The 23883-nt window shown below is 38.1% G+C and overlaps 1 protein-coding gene across 3 annotated transcripts in view; it reads right to left on the reverse strand.

Annotated features, from left to right (window-relative positions):
• The window catches only part of DIAPH2 (diaphanous related formin 2), an 842313-nt gene that overhangs the window by 800083 nt on the left and 18347 nt on the right, over positions 1-23883 (reverse strand). The gene's annotated exons all lie outside the window — the stretch shown is intronic.

Consider the following 23883-nt stretch of genomic DNA (forward strand, 5'->3'; position numbering starts at 1 on the left):
CAATTTTTTAGAAATGAAATCAACGTAGAAGGTTTGATTTTAAGATAGGAGGAAAAATTTTGACTTTCAAAATAATTGAACTATTACTGTCTGTGTTTAAAATTACTCCAAAACATTCTTTCATCTCCTTTCTAACAGTAAGGGTCATTTTTAGATACCCACATGTATTCTTAGGCACTGTGGTCTTCCATCACCATAGATGATAAAATCAGTTGGCTGTGTGCTAGGTAGGCACTGGGATTGAAACAGATACGGCCTTGCCCTCAAAGGGCAAAAGCCTAACGGTGTAGAAGATGAGGATACAGGCATTAAGCTCCTATTCTCCACCTTACTATGCTGTTGTTGGCATCTCAAACTGTCCATTTCATCATTTTAATAGAGCAATACTTCTATATTTTTGTAACCATAAGGACACCATCTCAGAAGTACTGTCAAATTAAAAGCCTCAAATTTTAACCCACCAGAGTTCTTGGCTATTACCAATGAAAATTCTTGCTACCATTTTTATGACAAGAAAAAAATTCCTTTTGGGATTTTCTTCTCAAAATGCTCTTTCGATTTATAATGAAGAAAATGTGTATCGACCAGCAAATATGACATCACAGTATAGGGCTTCAGTTTTCTTCATGAAGCAAAAGACCATGTTACTTCACTAGAGAAGTTTCCTAAATCAGTCATAACAAGATTTGCTCAATCTTAAATTAAGTGTCTTGACATGAACTTCAACCTTTAACTTCCAGGAGGACTGACTATAATATGGGAATCCAGCAGTCTTTCCTGCATAACACGCACGCTCAGCTTCAGGGCTAAGGGCACAGTGTTCAGGAAATGTACGTTTGCCCCTTAGGTCTTAAAAAAAGTTGACACCAATGAATTGGAGGAAGTTACTTAGTACCTGAATTAATCAGAAACAACTGCCGGAATCATCCAGGTTTTTAAGTAACGTCCTCTACAGGTATAGAAATCGTGTTTATTTACTTTGTAGTACACCATTTCAAATGGGAAAATTATTTGGACATAAAAGTTCTTTCTTAGTCTATGAATAAAAAGCAACAAAATGAAAAGAAAGCTAGCTTTACCCAAATGCAAATGTTTCAAAACCCAGCAGGGTACCTTGTACATAATAGATACTCTTAGATCAGTGAGTTAGGCAAGTGGGGACTCAATACTTAAGAAATAAATGTGTACATTCTCTGTTTAAAAGAAAAAAGACAAATGTCTCCACCAAACATTATGTTTAAGTACCCATTACATGCCCAGCACTTTATGGCACATAGAAGTTTAAGACAGGATCCTGCCCTTCAGGAATCTGCAATATAACCGGGGGGTGAAAACTAACCGTGTAAAAGCAAATAGATAATTAAATGCTAAACTATGAGATTCTGAGGTACGTACTCGGAGCTCCGCCTCCTCCCTAGACACTACAACATGTCCTGTCTTATTACCTTCACAGCATTAACCACTATCTGAAATTATCCTGTTCACTTATTTACTTATTTGTGTTGCAGTTTCAAGAAAACAATTTCCTTAACAGCAGGCCTTAATTTACCTGTCTTATTCACTTTGGGATCTCTAACACAGAATAGGAGCTGGCACTTCATACCTGCTCAAATATTTGGTGAATAAATTTAAGTATTCAGAGAAGAAATAGCTAAATATAGCTACATTAAGAAACTGTAAAGAACTGTACCCTAATTGTTGGGTAGGATTTCAATACCTAGAAAGGGGGGAACAGTAGCAAGTCAGACAGAAGGAGCTGCACTCACCTTTAACTGGAGGGAAGTAGCCTCATGAAATAAAGGCTTCAAGTTGAATATTAAATTTTGAATATGTAGGTTGGGGACAGATTAGAGACAGTCTTGAAAAACCACAAGGGGTATTCTAGAGTAAGCCTGAGGACCACTGAGAGTCCTTATGATGTCGTGATTCAGAGACAGACATGGAGATGGTACTATTTTAGAGGCATGATTTGGGGTGGTACAGGTCCACAATCTCTTACCTGAAACCCTTGAAGCCAGATGTATTTTGGAATTCAGAGTGTTTCATATTTTAGAAAAGAATATGGTACATGGGCAGTAATATGTTACCAAATATACCCAGCAGGATCTGTGGTAGCACCCTAAATCAAATGCACTCAAGGTTAGTAGTGAGACATGAATGTGCCACAAAACAGGATAAATAAAGACTAACTACAGCCTCAAGTCAGGTCAGGTATTGCCGGCCAAAGCGAAAATTCTGTATTCAGAGCTTTCAGATTTTAGAATTTAGAGAAGGGCTGTAGGCTGTATTATTCAGGATAGACTGGAGAAGGAATCAAAGGCTTAAAAGGCAGCTTGTAGAGATCAGCAAAGTTTGGTCTGTTCTATTACCTAAGTACTAGCTACCATTTTCTGAGCATTTATTATGTGCAAACACTATGCTAAGAGCTTTACAGGCATTGCCTCAGTTAAATCCTCACTGCAATCCTATGATACAGGAATTTACTGTCCTATTTTATAGGTCAGGAAATCAAGGTTTGCAGTCATTCAATCATTGGCCTAGAGTCACAAAGATAATAAATCGCACAGTTGGGATCTGCAGTTAAACAGGGATTGGCATTTAAATCTGAGTAAAATCCAAATTCTAAAACCTCCATCTACATTCTAAACTCTGTCTGCAGGAGTCTTCGCCAGTATAACAATATTCATTAGAACTCAAGTTCTTTATCAATCTTGGCCCTTCCATGAACTTTGCTTTGTAATAAAACTGCTCTGCTTAGAGCAATCACCCTGTACCACCGTCTCTCCTTCTTCATCAGGCCCTCTCCCACTCTTCCTTTCTAGTTTTAGCTGCGGTCATGGTTGGTACTGTTATAATCTCCCATGGTTCCCAACTTCTTTTGTAACACATTCCAATGATCAAAGGACAATTCCCTGTCAACGCCTGTCTTCCTTGCTACACTGTAAACTCAATGTAGTAAGAACGAGGTCTCTCTTGGTCCCCACTCTGTCCTGTTTTTGTGCACTGTTTCTGGCACGTAGTTAGCACTCAAAGCTGTCGTGACAGACAGAATTGGAGAGAGGGGGAGGGAGGGAGACAGAGATCCAGTTGTGAGCTGACAAGAGCTTAAACTAGGATGGTAGCAATAGGAAGAGAGAGAGCAGTTACTATAATTTAAAATTACATTTGTTATTGAAGCAATGTACCAGACACATGATTGTTGTTTGTATTAAATAGAGTAATTTAATATCTGTTGTTGTGATTCCTATCTGTATAACATACAAATAACCTCTAAACGGCTATGGTTATCACTCTGGAGCGACATCACCTCACGATGATTTGCCATACATCTACTTCAAGTAGCTTTTATAAAGCTCCACATGGCTTAGTTTTCTGATATAGCTGCAAAATTAATCTGACAAAACAAAATGATTCGCTCCTTTAAAGGTTCAAGAGTATGAACTGCCTAAAACTGAAAGTTATACCTGAGTTGTGAATAAGGTATTATTATAATAACATACTTTTGGTAGGCAAAGATACGTGAATCAAGCAATGCTCTCAGTTAACTCCACTATTAGTACTTGTAACTGATATTCTTGAACTTGCAAATAATTCCCAATTCAGGAACGGGTTGTGGCCTAAAGGTTCATCTGTATGGCAGTCATTTAGCTCCTGGAACACATGTTTCCAAAGATGCGACTAATAAAAATGGTGTCCGAAGTGTCCTCTGCCCACGGAAAACAAAAACTGCTTATCTAGACTCATAGAAAAAGAACTTTTAAAATAAACATTTAACACCTAAAAACTTAAGCAAAACATGATTATATGGTAGGCAAAAACGAAGTAAAATTTCAGAAAAACTTAAAAAGGACCTTTGAAAAAAGGTAAGATTAACGAAGAACGTATTAAATTTTGTAATCTTCATTTCTTGCCCACTAGCTTCAGATTCTGTGCTGAGTAGTGATAACTCCATTGAAAGCTTTTGTCCCACAGTGTTCCTTAAGTAGTTTTTCACTTAGTTTTAATTTGCGTAAGGGATTGCATCTAAAGATAGTGACAAATTCTGTCAAAGTAAAATAGGGAGCACACTGCAGAAACATTTCATTTATGTCACTGTGTTTTATAAACACTATCATAACAAATTAACAGGTAGTTTTAAATTTTTGACATTTTTATGATTTTAGGCAAAGCGACAGTTGTATTAGTGTTTATTCTGTCAGAACTCGAATTACTTCCCCTCTAACGTCGTGTGTTCCACAATGGACTCTTCATGTATTTGAATTACATGAGGTGGAGGAAGAACTACAAATAAGTCAGCAACTCTACTGAGCCCTCGAGGCTCTGTATATCGTGTGTCATCACTATACCAGTTACAGTACAAAAAATGAATAACTGTATGTCCCTTTGCCTGAAAAGTGACAGGTAACCCAAGAACTAACATAATGGCCCTTACACATGTACAAGTCAAAACAGATGATTCAAACTTTTTTTTTCAATACTGTGACATCACAGGCATTTTTCAGTCCAAAGATTCTGATGTAGAAAACACGCGTTTTATTTCCTTTCCACCTAGACTTTAAGACAACAGTGGAAACAAAAACTCCTAGACGCAGACAATAGTTTAGTGGTTACCAGAGGGTAAGGCGGGAGTGGGGGGTGGTGGTAGGAGAGGATAAACGGGGTCAAATATATGGTGATGGAAGAACTGACTCTGGGTGGGGAACACACAATGGGATTTATAGATGATGTAATACAGAATTGTACACCTGAAATCTGTGTAATTTTACTAACCATTGTCACCCCCGTACATTTTACTAATAAAACAAAAGACAACAGCGGCATCTCCTATACATCATTATATAGATCACACTGTGCATAAAGCTGGAAAATACGTTGGGGCTGTTAAGTAACCTCTTCTGCAATTCTTGACTCTGCTGATGCCAACAAAAGCTCCTGCCCAGCAAAAACAAGTCCTTTCGTGGGAGTTCCTAAAAACCAACGAGAGACCTATGCGTACCATGTTTCCCCGAAAATAAGACCTAGCAAGAAGATTAGCTCTAACGCGTCTTTTGGAGCAAAAATTAACATAAGACCCGGGCTTATTTTACTATCAGACTGGGTCTTTGATATGATATGATATGATATGATATGATATATGATATGATATATGATATGATATATGATGTGATATGATATATGATATAATATAACATAACATAAGACAGGACCTTATTATTAATTTTTGCTCCAAAAGACACATTAGAGCTGATTGTCCAGCTAGGTCTTATTTTCGGGGAAACACGGTAACTGCACACCTTAAACTTGCCAATCACACTCAGACTATGTATGACAGGTGTTCTTCAATAAAACAGGAAGTCTAAGTTACGCAGGTTAAATCTGAGAAGCTCCGAACTTTTAATAGCAGTTTGTTCAAATCTCTATTTTTCTCACTACTGAGTAATTTGATTTGATAACAGCTTAGCCAATTAGGGATTAGAAAGTTTGAAAAACAGAAAAACATTACTATGCAAATGACAGAAAAATTTATGATCAGTAGATCACTGAAATACAAGTGTGTGTCTGTGTGTGTGTGTGTGTGTGTGTGTGTGCTTAAACATGTATAGAATTTCTCTTACTGTGCCGTCATCAGTTGCAGCCCCAAATTAATGAGCCAGCACCAGAATCACGGACAGGTTTTCTACAATATTCCTAAATTGAGTTCTCTTCAAGTACCTTTCTATTTGCTAATAATGTTATACTTACTTTAAACCAAATCACTTATTTGATGGCCATAATCAATACTATTGAAGTTTTCGATGCACATAAGGCCTTTACAGCCCTGATTAACACAATGTTCTCCGTGACGGCTGAATTCCCAAATCAGCTTACAAACTCTTATTTAATCTACAACACGCCTTCAGATTAGCACTAGTATTAGTATCCTAGCTGCATCCTCCTTTAAAACACTTTCTGTAGAAAATATACATTCCAACTGAGGATGTCAAAAACCTGGTATTTTCCTTTCTGCAGGAGGAGCTGGTTACACAAGCAGTGGTACATAAGGACAAAGAGAAACAACTGGACACGCTTTTCAGTATAAGTGTTCAAAGAATAACAAAGGAGGAGGTCAAGCCCCTGGGATGTCTTATCCCGGGAACAGAGAGCAATTTGCCCCTTTCCATTAAAAGAAAAAATTGTCCTGGGATCTAAATCTCTTTGTAAAGACTACCTCTAGAGTACTTACAGTGAATTTGTTCAAGAGCTTAAGCGTAAGTTTCATCTATCAAGTTGAGAACTCTCTCCATTTTCAGATATATATTGAGTTCTGAAAGTCTCAAATTTCCCAAACTATACATAAGCACCTTTCTAGTTGAGTTTTTAAATAGTGACCATTTATTTTAGGAATGTACTAGAATGACCTCTTCTGTCTGTAGTAACACCGTAATAAAATACGCTGCGAGAGGCATTTTCTTTCACATGAAATGCAGAAATGAAACTTTAGGTAGGTCCAAAGCTACAGTGACTAAACATGAACGTGTAACAGACAGAATGGCAAAGTTTTGAAACTCTAAAAGTAAGGAAGCATGGTGTCACTCACCAGTAGCCAACAAGGTTGCTTGCTTTCCTCGGCTAAAATATGCTTTAAAGAACCAGGAAACACCACAAAAATGGTATTTTTTTTTTTATTCCCAGAGGGTATCTTTCTTGATGTCCCTCTCTACCTCTTAGCTCAAACCTTGACTGCAACATGTATCAAGTATAGACTTTCCCACCAGAGAGTATGAATTTCCTAAGGTAGGGACTGGGCCTTAAATAGTTTGAGGTATGGTTATAAATGGGTAAAAAGATGGCCTCTTTTTATCAGCCCTAAGTTGTTTACTTCTTCATAACAGCCAAGACTCATTAAAAGCCCACAGGTGCCAAACTCAAATTTGTACACATCCAATTGTTTTAAATATGGCCCAAGTAAGCATATTTTCAACCATTTAGAGCCATCCTAGTTTACATACAGTGTGAAACTACACCCAACATCTACAAGCCAAACAGAAAGAAAAAAAAAAAAAAACAATAGCTATAAAAGACTCCAATCCAACTTCCCTTTAGCTCTGTGATCCAAACACTCTCTGTTGGGCTGCTGGGTAACATCATCTAGACACAGATGCTCCTCTCTGATCTTCCTCACTCCCAGGAGTTCCCTGCCCTTCTCCCCTTCTGGGTAGTGGCCCTCTGCTATTGTCTCTGGAAGGCCTTAGGCTATGACGGGCTTCTCACACTCAGAAATAAAGCTCTGCATACAACTTTCACCTCCTGATCTTATCCTTTCCTTTAAATCAGCCCCCAAATCCCTGAAACTCACTATGGATACCTTGCTAATGGCCCTTGGATCAGCCACACATTTACTGAATGAATTACTGGAAGCTGTTAATTTCTCAACTCAAATAGAACACTGGTGGACACAATGCTAAAATGTAAGAGAGGAGGAGGCATAGGTAGCCATAATATGGACGGCAACAACAAAAGTGTAATTACAATGATCATTTATTGAAGGTTAGCTATGTTCCAGGTACCATACTAAGCACTTTTACATATATATTTTTTTTTTCCAGGTGCGGGAGAAAACATTTTATTGGAGATAGTGGCATGCTGGTTCTGAAGCTGAGGAATCCAGGGTTAAGAGGGGAAAGCCCATCCTTCAAAGCATGCCCTGCCCAGGGGTCATAATTTGAATATGTTTTTAAGACTTAATTTATGTGACAACCCTTGAAGTATATTCCATTATTTATCCCCATTTTACAGATGGGGAACCTGAGGCTCACAGATAGAATGTAACTTAATCATGGCTCATAGCTGTTAAAAGAGGGAAGCAAGATGATCCAGGTTTCTTATTCTCCAAAGTCAGTGCTCTTAAACAACATCTCATATCCAAGAAGTAGGAATAACCAAGAACTCAATGCCAGCTCAAGAAATATCAGCAGCCAAAAGAACAAAACAAAAAGAAAAACGGGACTGATCTTAGAACACACAGCATATAATAAGCATTTAGAGATAGCACGCTAATTCAGCTAGAGGGCAAGGGGTGGGGTTAGGAAGTCAGTAACAAAGAAAACAAGATGGAACAGTTTTAAAACCAAGAAAATAAATCTACAGAGAAAAAATCCAGATTAGCAAAGAATTAACATCAACCTAAAAAAGTGAAATCAACAGTTAACCTTCAAAAGATAATCATAGCATTTACCTAAACATATTATAAGAAATACCTGTAATCTCTATGGTTTCCACTGACCACCCAGACGAGCCGACTAGGTTTACCCACGTCCCCACCTATGAGGCTGATAAGAAGTGTGTGTGTTGGGTGGGGGGGATCTTTCAGGAAGGAATTATTACACATACACACCTCTGGAACCTAAATATTCAGAGGCCATGGGTCTTTGCTTGGAAAGTAACCTCACACCATCACCTTTACCCCAGTGGCAGGGGAATCAAATAACAAGAAACAAAGAGGAAGTTTATTTTAAAAATCAATGTTTAAACACATTTGAACTTTAATCTGAATTTTTAAAAAACACAAATTAGAAATCAAAGAAAGGGATGTCTGGGTCTCTCTTTTCCTCTTCTGGGATACATGGCTTCAAATTCTATCCCCTCATCCAATTGCCACAATTCACAGAGTAACATTTACATCCTGAGCGGACTGCTGCTCCAGCTAGACAGCAACAAGTCCAAGAAATACAACAGAGGGGAAAGGGGATGATGGGAGAGAGGGAGAAAGAAAGAGACAGAGGGCGGAAGGCGTTGGGAGGGAGAGGGACAGTAAGGGAGAAGTACAAGGAGAGGAAGGAACTGAATGGATCAATGAGAATCTCTTAAATGGCCAAATTGTAGAGGTGAATATCTGATAAGGAATGGTGTTCATTATTTATGTACTAAAAAGGAAAAAAAGGAAAAAAATATACAAGACAAGCTAGACCTAAAGAGAGAACATTACTACTGTTACTACTACTAAGGAAGATTCATGAAGCACCTACTATACGCCAGGCCCTGTTCCTAGTGCTTTGGTTTCAGTCATCAATCCCTACCACACACCTGGAATACAGGTATTATCCCTATTTTACTGGTGAGAAAACTGAGGCACACAGGTTTAACAAAATCATGCAGTTTCACCATGCCAGCTAATCACACACCTTTACAAAGGAATTAGCAAACAGAGGACTGAGGCATGCTGTGATCCATCACAGTACAGGTGGGGGCATCTCAATACACTCAACAGATTCAACCAAGGGACGTTTTTAACCTGACATCTTAGATCATTTGCATAGTTCACTTTCAGAATTCAAGCAAGAGCTACAGAGCACAAAGGTCATGTGCCTCCCCGATCGCCCACGGGAACTGAGCTTGTACGCCTTAGTTTGTGTCGAAAAGCTATTACATTTATTTTGACACCAATAACACACAGCCCTTCTCAGGCATTCATCAGTCAGCACTTGACTGACCAACTGTAAAATACAAAATAGTAAGCGACAAAATGCACTCTCATGAGCATACACTGGAAGATTTTCCCATGGTATTTGCATTTTAAAAATACAGAAGGAAGTTGTCATGAAATAAATGTTAATGATCTCTATAAGATGAATTCTCAGTTTGGATTTGCATTAAAAAATATTTATTCTATTTGAATGACATGAAAAAAATGAGGTACTCCCATCTTTCATAATAAATCCTACAACAAAGATTAAAAACCTTCCCAGTTTCTGCTTTCATGTACCTACGTAGGTTTAGCTCCAGCAACGTACAAAAATGAGTATATTAACTTAATCCCTCAGGAATTTAGGACTTCGACATAAGCTTTGGAAACAGCCAGCAATGCAGAATTCATTCTTTTTGACCTAGCTTTGTCAAAAAGGAGCTTCCCTTGAATTCCAGAAAGAAGGTAGAATCATAAACTTAAAGTCTTAGGAAGTAGAATCAGGAGGGGGAAAACCAGGATAAAATGAGGTCATGTGTGTAATATGCTACTAGTCTCTACATCCAGTAAATTTTAACTAAATCATAGGGTACATTTTCGGGGGAGGGGGGGAGGACTGGAACTGAAAACAAATCAGAAAGGATTACTTCAGGAATATCCATTTATAACCGAGTGGTTTGCTGCAAACTGCGTAGGACTACATTTATCATGTAAAATCTGTCAAATTGAGGGGAAGTTTTCTGCCTATCAGAAAATCCATGTTGAAGAGACCATACAGCACAAATACAACATCTGCTGTTACTGGTGAACAGTGGTTTGAATTTTCTTCTGCCTTCCTCTCTCCCTGCCAGCATGACCAATGAGAATGTTCCAGCTTGAAGAATATGTGAGGTAATACTAATCAAATAAATTATATTATGTATTTAAAATACTCAAAAAAAGGTTTCATCTGAATTTTTACAATCATGAAGGATGAAAGTAAGTGTCTTAAATATTGTGTGACAAAGCAAAACCCAGATGGCTGCTTATTAGAGAGAGCCATACTGAGAAGTATGCTCTGAATCTTTTAAAGTGTAAGTGATAAACTGTAAGGTTCTCATTAGCACTAAAATTCCGTTTCTGTGCTTTATTTCTAGTAAAAATATGATATGTGCTTGAGCTGGAGATTTTGATGTGTGAACTCAAAAGGATGAAATTTTGACCAAGGCTGGAAAGAGCGTTGTAATAAACAACTAGAAAGAAATAGATGTATCACATGACCAGAAGGAGAACAGTTAGGAGGAAAAATGTTTGGAAACTGGGAGAAGCTACATGGACACAATATTTATGAACTATCCAAGTTCAGTAAAGGAAGGAATTGCGAAATAATTATTGACTAAAATAAAAGGAGACTGCCAGATTGAGGTTAAGATCATTGTTCAGCAGGTAAATTTGACCTAAAGCCAAGAGATTATACCTAGAAACTAAATCAAAAAGTTGTAAGGGGTTAGTTAACATTCAGCCAAGATTGACAGGTGCTAAGGTGGGGGAGGGTAGAAGAGGTAGCAAAGAGAACCGTAAAAATCTCAATCACTCTAATTATCTATATCAAACCAGTTTGTTTTTTTTAAAATGTGTCTAGGACTTCCACTACTGCCCAGACTTACCACACCGCCCAAAACACACATACAAAAAGACAAATAATTCAAACGATGGTTTTCAAGACACTGGACCTCAGTCAACAACGTCCAATGATAACTGAAAGATGGTAAACAAATGAGGTAAACCCTATGATTGCCCCAGTATACGGCCTTCAGAGTGTCCAGGGGCTGACTCCGGGAGGGGTCCCAGGCAGAGCTCTGCAGATGCCAAAGTTGAGGAATTGAGAATCCAAGGAGACCAGGCTTCAGGAATTCACACGGCAGAGTGCCAGAAAAAAAGCAAGCTACCCAGACAGAGAACTCAGGAGATCTGTGGAGGCCCACCCTGTGTATTCAGCAGCATGCAGATTGGCTCATGTCTGTAAGGAAACTACCTGAGGATGGGGAAGAAAGAACCATTCAAGGCGCTCAGAGAGAGGACACTGCTGGGCCCTCATACAGAGCTGGGAATATACCCTGTTTCTACCAGCCAGACAGGAAAACTTCTCAATCAATGAGGTTTGGCAGAGCTCTCAGAAGGTTCTTGCCTCAGTACTAAGGGAATAATTAGCCCTAGACTAAACCTTACTCTGGTCTTGCCAAACAAATCTTAAAAGCAAGACTCAAAAGGATCAACCTATTTCCAAGAAACCAAACTGCATCCCAAAACAATATTCTACAATAATTATAGCAATACAAAAATATCCGCCATCCAACAAGGTAATTCACAAAATCAGGCATCCAATCAAAGATTGCCAGGCATGCAAAAAAGCAGGAATATACGACACGCAATAAAGAGAAAAAGAAAATCAATCAATCAAAAGTGACCCAGAACTGACAAAGACTTAAAATTAACAGACAAGGGCATTATAAGTTCTTTTTAACTTGTATTCCATATGTTTAAAAAGTAGAGATATGGCAGATATAAAAAAATGTCCAAATTGAACTTCTAGAGATGAAAATTACAAGTGTCTGAGCAGAAAAATTCACTGGGTATTATTAATAGCAAATTAGACATTGCAGTAAGAAAGATTAGTTCACTTGAAGACGTATGCTGTAGAAACTATCCAAAATGAAACAGAGAAAATAAGAAACAAAAATGAAAAGAGCGTCAGTAATATGGGGGACAATTTCAATTAACAAAATATATGTGTAAGTGACATCCCAAAGGAAAAGTGGGGGGGGGATAACAAATAAAGATACAATGGCCAAAGATGTTGCAAATGTTTAAAAAAAAACAAACTATAAACACACTGATTCAAGAAGCCCAAAGAACCCCAGCACAAGAAACACGAAGAAAATTACACCAAGGCACCTCTTAATCAAATTACTGAAAGCTAGTGATAAAGAGAAAATGTTAAAAGCAGACGGGGCAGTGGGGGGACATGTCATGTAAAAGGATGGAAGAAGGTAAACCATGCTAAACACAAGTTTAAAAAAAGGCTAGAGTAGCTATAGTAATATCAGACAAACTGAATTTCACAGCAAAAAAAAATTCCCAGGGATAAACAATGTGATTTCATGATAAAGAGGTCAATTAATCATGAGGATACAACTCTAAATGTTTATGCCTGTAATAACAGAGCTTCAAAATACATGAAGCAGAAACTGATAGAACTGAAGAAATAGACAAATCCACAATTATAGTCAGATTCCAATGTCCCTCTCTCTATAATTACTAGAGCAAGTAGACAGAAAATCAGAAGGAATATGGAGGACTTGAACAACACTATCCATCAACCTGATCAGACGGACATTTTTAGAACATTCTACCCAACAACAGCAGTATACACATTCTTCTCAAGTGCACATGGTACATATACCACAAAACAAAGCCTCAATAAATTTAAAAGTATTCAAGTCATACAAAGTATATTCTCTGACCACAGAATTATATTAGAAATCAAAACCAAAAGATTTCTGGAAATTGTCTCCAAATATTTGGAAACACACTTCTAAATACCAGTTAAGTCAAAGAAGAAAGCAAAAGTAAAATTAGAAAGTATTTTGAACTAAAGGAAAATAAAATCACAACACACCAGAATTTGTGGGATGTCACAAAAGCAGTAATTAAGGGGAAATTTATAACAAAAGTATCCAGATTAGAAAATAAGAGTTCTCCAATTAATGACTTAGCTGCCACCTTAAGCAAATAGAAAAAGAGCAAATGAAACCCAAAGCAAGCAAAAGAAAGGAAATCATGAAAGTCAAAATGGAAGTCAATGAAATAGACCAATACAGACAATACAGAAAAATCAATAAAACCAAAAGTTGTTCAAGATCCATAAAACAGAGAGAGAAAACTGAAGCAAATGCAAACGATTTCTGGTTTAGGGTTGGGGATGAGGGGGAAAGGGAGGGATTCCCAAGGGGCATAACCCCTTTGCGGGGGTATATGTATGGATATGTTCACTATCTTGACTGTGGTGATGGTTTCATGGGTGTGCACATAAGCAAAACTGAGCAAGCTGTACGCTTTAAATAGGTATGGTTCGTTGTATGTCAGTTATACTTCAGTAAAGCTGTTTCCAAATATCAGACAGACAGATAAATGACTATATACCCGCAACCAACTTATCTCCACATACAAGGTACAAAAAGAAAGTAACAGAATTCAATTTATTATTTAATATACGAGAATGTACACATTCAAATCACTTGTTTCCTTTGAAAAACAGTAAACTGTTTACCATTGTAGACACTCAAACATGGGGGGGTGCCAAAAAAAGTATACACATCTTAAGAGATGTTACCTATGTATTACTTTTCGAAGCTGAATTGAATTCCAGTAGCAATGCGTATGTAGTATGACGTTCGTTCAAAAGATGGTGTTAATCAAATGAATGCCAGCGTCACTGAGCGACAGGCAGGACAGTCAAAGAAAACGGTGGAAGCACAGTTGTCATCTGAGGAGCGCAACACCACTTTGAAGAGGGATCTGAAATTCGACAGCGTTGTGGAAGTGCAGTGACAACGGACGCGTGAGCGTGCACCAGAACCTCCAAGGCGCCTGACAACGGCACGCTCCGTGGTGGGTCTGCGCCGCGCGGCGCCGTGTGTGACGTGCGCAGGGAAGGGCCCGGAGGCCTCGCGCAGCCACAAGTCCTGCTGCTTCCGCTGCGGTGCTGGGACAGTTCCCAGGCTCCCCACGGCAGTCTACCAAACAGTGCTCCGTGATCAGAAGTGTCAGGACGCTGACGGTCACCACCGTGAGCACCCCTTGTAATTGCAGAAGCCGAACGTGACTTGTATTCATCTTTTGTTATCAGTATATATTGAGTATTACAATTTTAATACAGTTTTCCTTTCTTAAAGTGTGTATACGTTTTTTGGCACCCTCTGTATATGCTAGACGCAGATCAAAATGTAACCCTGAAATAGTAATAGTAATGTGAGGCATGGCTTTCTCATGCCTCTTATAAACTAATTCTGAATATAGTTCCTAAACATTCCAAAGGGCATTCTGAGAAATGGTAGCAGCATCACTACGAAATTAAAAAAAAAAAAAAAACAACCAAAACCCTATTACCCAGGACGACTCTACTGAAGTGAGAACTGAACATATTTACAAGGATTTATGGACTTACTATTTTATAGCCTTAGTTTATTATCTATAACTTGAGATTTTTCTTTTTTTTTTACACTATAGCAAAATAGGTTTCACACCCTAACCACATGACTGAAAGTGTTGTACAGGTGACACATATCAGAGGAAAGGTACACAAAATACATAAAAGGATTCAGGTTGTGCATTTTGTTTTGGAGACATATACAAGACTAAAAAAAAGAAAAAGGTTAACCCAAAATTAAAGACAACAATGGAGGTCTCTTATTCTCATCTATTATGGTTATATGAAATAATTTCTCTGCTAATGACTCCTACTTTCAGCTATGTTTAAATACACATTGAGTAGCAGTTACTCCCTCAAACTCTAATCCTTTCTCATCAATAACCAAACATGAAGACATTCCTTCTTAATTACGTGTAAAATTTCTTGCAAAATACTCTAGTTTAGGTCAGTGAGGCTTAAAAGAGAAATAAACATGAGGCAAAGCATCCTATTACATCTTGTGTGTGCCCCACTTCCTCTTAAGTATGACTGCTTAACTCCAATGATAACAGAGAATAAATCTTCACTGTTTAATCAATATTGCCATGTGAAAGCATATATAATCCAGCCATAACAAGTGAAGTATTGCAGTAAGTGTCCCTGGAGTGTAACTTTCAATGAGATTTGGCTCCATTAATAGCTTGTATCATTAATAATGGTTGCCTGAGTTGAAAATCTTTGTTCTGAAATTCACTTTTAAGTGCAAGCATATTGTGTTGCACAAAAATGAATGATCTCAACGAATGCTTTGCTCCCTAGATCTTTTTTCTTCAGGTTAAAGAGTAATCAAATGATTATCAGAAATAAACTATACGTCAGCCTTAAGGTTTAAATTACGTATTTTTTACTTTACTATATTTATTTATCCTGTAAGAATGCAAGCAAAGTTTTAGTGTAGTGATTTTTTTAGAAACACACAGAACTTTCCACTTCATTATTTAATCATTCATGGCACTTAAGAAAAGTCAGGAATTATCTCTTGTTTAATAACAGCACACTTCTCTGTAAGAGTCACCTAATATTTGCTAGATCTACAGTCATCACAAATTGATTAATTCACCTGAAAAAACACTATTTTTAATGCTTAAACATAAACATACATAAATGTGTACATATATGCACATACATGCAGAGACACATACAGAGTTTAGAGTTTAGAGTTTAGAGAACTTTTATGGCTCGTCTCTACTGACATGAAGTATCAAATGGTTTTGCCAAGGTTTTCTGCAGAATTCTAGGCAACACTCATCAACTAAAATAAACTTGCCAAATCAAAATATAATTATCAACCATCATGGAATATGAACATTGATGGAATATATTTATTCACTCACTCGCTCATTTAAGATATATATATATATATATATATATATATATATATATATATATATATAATATTTGCCAATATGCCAGACACGGTGCTAGAGATAAAATGGTGAGCATGGGAACACTCTGTACTTTCTGCTCAATTTTGCTGTGAACCTAAAACAGCTCTAGAAAAAAATAAAGTCTATTTAACAATAATACGCATACACACACACACACACACACACACACACACACACACCATACCACTCTTCACAGTAGGTAGCCAGACCAATTCAAAAATAAATGATCAGAAATCTATGCATAAAATTTGCAAAAAATCTAGATGGACTTCAGATGTTGTCTCAAATAAGTTACATGTGATCATGTAAAAAGAACAAAGAAAGCGTACTCTCAGACCACTAAAACTAAAAACCGCGATAACAGTATTGGGATGATAAGAATAGGGTGGTGAGGGATGGCGTGAGGCCTCTTCTATCACAGCAGAAAGTGAAATACAGTATGTAAAACAGATAAGGTAAGACGTAGAAGTATGAGAATGTTATTTAGAGATATGGAGAAAACCACCAGACAAAACAGTTTAATTAAAAGTGGTTTCCACTGGTGAGCGAACACTAAACTAGAGGCAGATAGAGATGGTTACTCCTTATAACAAGCCTTTCTGTTCCAGGGACTTTAATTTTGTATATATACTATTCTCATACAAGTCAAGATACTTTTCCAAAAATGATGCAAGAAAAGAGGAAGTAAACACCAACCTGACAGAGTTGTGGGAAGAAAGGATGAAAAAAAAAAAATAACCACGAATAAAATCCACAAAAAAGCAACAATTATAAACAGAATACAACATCTGACAAACCAAGTTAGGGACACGGCTGGTAGGTTTGAGGAAGGAAGTCAAACAAAACAAAACTGCAGCCAACAAAGTATAATAATTAGAGATGACAGATACGGAAAACAAAGGAGAGCCAGAGTAGTGAAGTGATTTCACCAAAGTCACAGAAGAGGCAAAGTTAGCACCCAGCTCTACCGTTTTACAACCTCTTTGTAATAAACCTGCTTACTTAGCAGAATTCCCAATTCTATGAATTCAGTATCAAGCCACACAATCACTTCCGGTTTATCAAGTATGTTGTCCATCTAGAAGTTCTGGGTTTCTAAGTTTGTTCTGTTTTCACTGCAGACCTCCTTTCTGTAGGCAAGCTACCTTGATTATGTGCAAGAACATAAAATGCTGGCAAATATTATGATATTTGAACAGGCTGTTACATGTAAAACTAATCTAGATCAACACAGCAGCAGTGGAACTAAAAGAAAAAGCAAGTTATTTCTGAAAGGGGGGGGGACAGGGAAACTTTTTTAAAAGAAGACACATTCTCCTCTACCTCAGCCCCTTTCTCTGATATTTCACCCATTTAAATATCCGGCTAGCACAGTAACGCGGAGGCATTCAGTCATTTTGTATCAGCAAAATATTTACCACATACACAAATTGGGAAATTGTCATCCTAACCAGTTGCTAATTTTCCCTCTTATCCCACAGTAGAGGGCTGATGAGAAGGGTCACAGAGGTGTTATATGTGTTATCCAAAGATTGATTAGCAGTAGCCCTTCAAATTCTCCATACTAATCAACTCAAAGGAACAAGAGACAAATGGAAATTTCTTTTTTGTTCATTAACAGCAATCAACTCAAATTTAAAATCACCAGGAAGAATGTAGGACAGTGAAGCAGCAATTTGCAATAAAAACTGTGATATGGCATACCCCTCCGCGTGTGAATTCTAATCACTTGACGATTATACACAGGGTCGTTAAAAATACATAAAGGGTCACTGGCTAAGTATGTTATTTTCTCAATACAGCAGGGACAAAAAGTCAATCCAGCAAATTCCCTGGGCACAAAACTTCATTTATCCTACCCTGAAGGCTGAGCAGATCACAGTAAGTCCAGGTAGTTGAATGACAGTTCATCTGCATTTAAAAGAACTATTCTAATTTCGGAATGGTTCCAGGACACCACTGTCAGACTTCACTTGTAAATGATACTTAGCGAAACTCCCCACTAAAAATCCTGCTAAAAACAACGACTACTGAAACAGATGTCAAGGTACAAATATATAAAATGTCTCAAGATCACCTAGGAGGACCACAAATGTTCCAGAAAGTACATCCCAGGATAAATTCTTGAAAAAAAAAAAAAAACTCTATAAATTACAAGGATTTAGTCACTATATATTGAAATCATTCCCTACTTTATCATTTCCACAACATAAAATTTCCACATTCAATAAATGCCTTCACATGTCATGGAAAGGACCTTACACTACATTAATCTGTGATTAGTAAATTTTAAAGAATGAGAATACAATCTGCTTGACGACCACGGTTATTCAATAAACGATTTGAAGGCATGTTGGTCCCTCACTGTGCCTAGACGTGGCAGAGACATGCTAGCTAGAAATACTAGCAATTCATTTCATTTATCAATCTTCTGATGTAGAGCTAAGGCCTTTTCTTTTAATATAGGCTCCTAGCTGAAGTGCAGAGCAGGCTTCTTTTCAAAAGCCACACCCTTACTGCATTCTCTACAATTTGCATTTTCTTTAGAAGACAGAACTTAAAAGATACCTACAAATCCATAGGAATCTTTCTACATACCTTATTCTTATTTCTTCCTAGGCTTTCAGTTGCCTCACGTAGGTTTAATTCAATGGCAATCTTTTTAGCTGCTTTACCAACTCATGAAAAAGACTTCTATTTAATTTTCATAGAAGGATCTCTTTCTTCTCACTCAGATTTCATCAATTTCATGATGTTTAATGAAATCATATAATTACAATGGCAATTATAGCTACGATTATAGGTTTGCGAACAAATACAACGGACTCTTTGGTAAGCATGTGACAGGAACAGAAGGTAGTTTGTAAATTATTAAAAACCAACGCCTTTAATGATAGTCATCATTTGCCTCAATGTTCAAACTGTCAAAGCTCAGAAATTGGTGTCACCATTTGTGGGCAAGAAATCTGAAAGGGTTTTTTAATTAGTTAATTACTACTTACATTAATCCATTTTGGAATCTACCCTTCACTCAAAAGGCTCATACAGGCAGTCCCAAACTTCGGAGAACCATGCTTCTGCCCTTATGCCTTCCCTCAACTCCAGAAGCCTCTCTGTGGCTCTCATGGAAGCAGTCATGAATAAAGATTAGCGCTGAGAGAGATGGGTTCACAAGTAAATGAAGGCAAGACTTGAAAAGTAGAAACAGCTTAGAACCAATTAGTCCCAAGGGAGTTACATGAAAACCCGCTCCCTCAAAACACTCTCCTTTCACTGGCTGACCTTATTCACTTTCCTGTACTACCTGCTGGATTTTTTTCCCAAGCAATTCATTTTTGTCAACAATCACCTTTTAAAAATAACAGTAATAGAGCACCTCCAGAAATGATTTTGGCATCCTTATTTTTTCCTAGGCTTTCAGTCAGATACTTAGGAGAGAGAAGTTGTATGACAAAAATTAAGAGTTTGAGAAGAGTGGGTAGGTAACTTTAGAACACGGAGGAACAGGGAAGATTTGGGAAAGAGGTAACAGACGGAAGGGTGTCATCTGAAGGGAGGGTACTATATTATGGAAAAGGGGTACAGAAGGAATTTGGGGAATTCCAAAGACAAAAGTTACCAATTTCAAAATACCATATTTCCCCGAAAATTAAGACCTAGCCGAACAATCAGCTCTAATGAGTCTTTTGGAGCCAAAATTAATATAAGACCCAGCCTTATTTTACTATGAGACCGGGTCTTATATAATATAATAAATATAATACCAGCTCTTATATTAATTTTTGCTCCAAAAGACTCATGAGAGCTGATTGTCCGGCTAGGTCTTATTTTCGGGGAAACACGGTATTGCCTAGGGTCAGCCCTGTCCCTAGAGGAGGAAGGTACCCCCCTCTTCGTTGTTCCTATACTGTATGACACATGACTGCTCCCAGAGCCCACACTTACATTACGAATAAAACAGCTCACCTGTAATGTACATACACATTAACTATGAAAAATGGGAGTGACTTCTGGGAACCTAACCTCCTTGCGTAACATGTTCCCAAAGAAACAATGTTCTCAGAGATATAAAAAAGAAAGAAAAATATCTTACAAACACTTTCTGGAATACTGCATGTGCCTAAGTATCCACAGTACTAAATACAAAGCAAAATGTAAAATGTAGGAAAGATAAAGGAACAAAGAAACCAAAGTTACCATTTGCAAGAAAGAAGTGGTTGTCATTAAATCACTGCGTCATCAGATATTCTACAGCAGGGGGGACGGGGGCTCTAGAAGAGGATAAACGGGGTCTACTATATGCTGATGGAAAGAGAACTGACTCTGGGTGGTGAACACTCAATGGGATTTATAGATGATGTATTACAGAATTGTACACCTCAAATCTATGTAACTTTACTAACAGTTGTCACCCCAATAAACTTTAATTGAAAAACAAAACCAAAAACATGTGCTACAGCAAAGTTGTCAACTTTTGCTAACCTTTGACCCCTCTAGCTTTTTCAGCTTGCATTAGAAAAAGCAGGTAAATTGTTGAATATGCTTTTTCAATCTAAACACCACACCCAGATTGTTTTATGCTCCTCTAGGAGTCATCCTCTATCCCAACACGATGGGGGCTGCTGCTTCCTAACAAGCTATACCTCAGTACATAGCAATGATGTCCCACAATCACTCGAAGTTACTGTATGCAAAAACAAACTCCTTCTCCCACCTACTCCCATCTCTCTCCCTCCTCCTCCATACCTGTTCCTCCTTCTCCCATCCAGATCCCACCCCAATTCAGTCAATCACCAAGGTTAATAGCTTCTAAGTCCAAATCTCCCTCCTTCTCGCCATCCCTAGTTCGGCAGTTCATTTATTATCTCTACTCTTGTAATAAATTCTCTGGTCTCCTAGCTTCCAATCTCACCTCTTCCCAATAGTTTATCCTCACTTGTTTTAGCTTTTGGATCCGGAGTCAAAAACTCAAATGCATACAGATTCTAAGCAGGTGATAGAATCGAGAGACGCAGTTCAACCGTAGGAAAGCAGACATCGACTAACACTTGACCCGAGGATGAAACGTAGTAAGGGGTAGACTGTAGCAAATCCAAGAGCACATGGCCCACTCAAATGAGACAGATCTTATTAGGAACAGTGGAACCTGGAAACACGGGCTCAGAATTACAAAATTACTCTGATGTTTCAAGAGAAGCAAGAAATTTTGAAGCCCAATTTTGAAGAGCTGACAAATGAAATTTTAAAAACCATACTGCCAATGCTACAAGCCAAACAAAACAAATCTGTGGGCCAGATATAACTTGCAGGGCTGCCATTTTACGAACTGTGCACGAGATTTGTGGTTCTCCAACTTTAGAGCACAGTATCATCTAGGTGGCTCATTAACGCAGATTCCCAGAGCCCACACCGAAAGGAATCTCATTTAATAGGTCCACTGGAGCTCCCATTTGTTTGTTTAAGATTTTATTAGGGAAGGGGAACAGGATTTTATTGGGGAACAGTATGTACTTCCAGGCCTTTTTTCCAAGTCAAGTTGTTGTCCTTTCAATCTTAGTTGTGGAGGGCGCAGCTCAGCTCCAGGTCCAGTTGCCATTGCTAGCTGCAGGGGGCGCAGCCCACCATCCCTTGCGGAAGTCAAACCTGCAACCTTGTGGTTGAGAGGATGCATTCCAACCAACTGAGGCATCCGGGAGCTCAGCGGCAGCTCAGCTCAAGGTGCCGTGTTCACAGGGGGCGCTGCCCACCATCCTTTGCGGGACTCGAGGAATTGAACTGGCAACCTAGTGGTTGAGAGCCTGCACTCCAACCAACTGAGCCATCTGCTAGGCAGCTCAGCTCAAGGTGCCGGTGTTCAATCTTAGTTGCAGGGGGCGGAGCCCACCATCCCTTGCAGGACTCGAGGAGTTGAACGGGCAACCTTGTGGTTGAGAGCCCACTGGCCCACGTGGGAATCGAACCGGCAGCCATTGGAGTTAGGAGCTTGGAGCTCTAACCGCCTGAGCCACCTTGCCGGACCCTGGGTTTTTTTTAAGCAAGCTTTCCTCAAGGCCTTTAGGCAAGTGGTCCTAAAACCACTTTTTAACAAATCTGTATGAAAGGGAATCTAGAGGATTAAAGGGATGAGAAGAACGGGAAAAAATGAAGACTATATTTATAATGCATTTAAAATACTTCAAGTATTTTCACTTGCTGTCCCAGGGAAACACAACTTAGTATCATACTTGTTTCAACTTTAAACAATAGTGCTCACTCATAAACATATTTTCAAGTAGCATATGAAATCAGTGAGACTTATAAAAAATAACATTTTTCAATGTACTGGACATCTCAGATCAACGGTATGGCAATGGTTATAATTAGCATTAAAATATAAGATGGGATAAAAAATCAGGAACATTTTATTTTGTTTACTAAAAAATCTGCTGAAAATGTATTATGTTTTTTTAATAATATTTTTATTGACCCAGTCTATATAAAAATCCTCAAGCTGAGTATTCTATAATCCAGAACGCACAGTTAAGTCTTCTGTTTTGAATTCTGAATGTCTTTTTCCCATAGGGGAATGTCGTAGAGGTGGGGTGAAAGGGTGGGAAGAAGTATCTAGTGACTCAGTTCCTAGCCTATTTTAGCCCAAATGATAGTAATCTTTCTTGTCTCTAAATCCCAGCCATTCATATGGCACTAATCAGATACTGATGTGTATACAAGTCTTATTCTCCTTATAATATCATAAATTCCTTGATAACAAGCACCTATATTTCAGGACTCTATCCTTTAGCACTAAAGAGAGTATTAGGAAACAGAACTGCCACACAGTCTGTATCAAATAAAGGATAAGTGTCTGTGGGAAAGTGTGTCCCATCCTATAAAGCAAAAGCAGGGAAAGGCCAGTAGCAGAGGGAAAAGTTCAAGCCCATCATCAGCCCCACCTTTCTGGCAATAAGTCAGATGGTAGGGCAAGTGGGAAAGGGACTGGAGAAGGAAATTGTTTCCAGCACCATCACATTTGTGAAGGTCACTGGGAAAGAAACAAAACAGACTACTTCCTCCACTGGGGACTGAGCCGCCAAGTCCCGAGGTAACAGCAGCGGGAAGGGGAGGAAAAAAGGCCAGGCAATATTTTTGGCTCTAACAGAGCAGGGGAGCCCCTGCCCAAGGGCCTTTCATATGGCCGTGTATTTATAACTCACAGAGTTCCTGGCCTCCGCTTCGGTGTGTGGAGGGCTCAAAGGGGGTTTTTGCAAGAATCGCAAATATCTCATGAGAAAGTTGTCTAGCAAAGGATGATTCATGTCCTAAAGACCTATGTCTTCTCAGAATAATTCTATAACCCAACAAGGAGCTTGAAATTCTTTCCCAGCCTATACCCTGCAAAATGATGCCCCGTTTCTATAGCTACAAACCACTGGAGAAAAAATAATCATTCACTTTCAGTAAATAAAACACATGATAGGTAATATCTCTAAACTCAAGAAATAGAAAATAACCACAAAACATTCAATTTTAGCCTAAGTATCTTTGCCCTGAACGAAACTAAAACACTGAAAAACAGTTACGTAACCATAACAAAAAGGGAGTTTGCTTTTACTTTTAAGAAAGCAGCTAAACCTTAAAACCTTATAGCAGTTTTAAAGTTTTAAGTTCAAACAAATATAATCATTAATAATAACGATACTATTTCATTCACATTATAAATCAGATTTCATGTAAAAACTAGAATTAAACCTAGATTAATACATACTTTCAGATTCCAAGTATATAAAATCCTTTGTATACGGACAGATTTTCAATCCTCTGGCTCTTATCCCAAAATCATTTGG

Source organism: Rhinolophus hipposideros, assembly GCF_964194185.1.
Source record: "Rhinolophus hipposideros genome assembly, chromosome: X".
NCBI classification, from domain to species: domain Eukaryota; kingdom Metazoa; phylum Chordata; class Mammalia; order Chiroptera; family Rhinolophidae; genus Rhinolophus; species Rhinolophus hipposideros.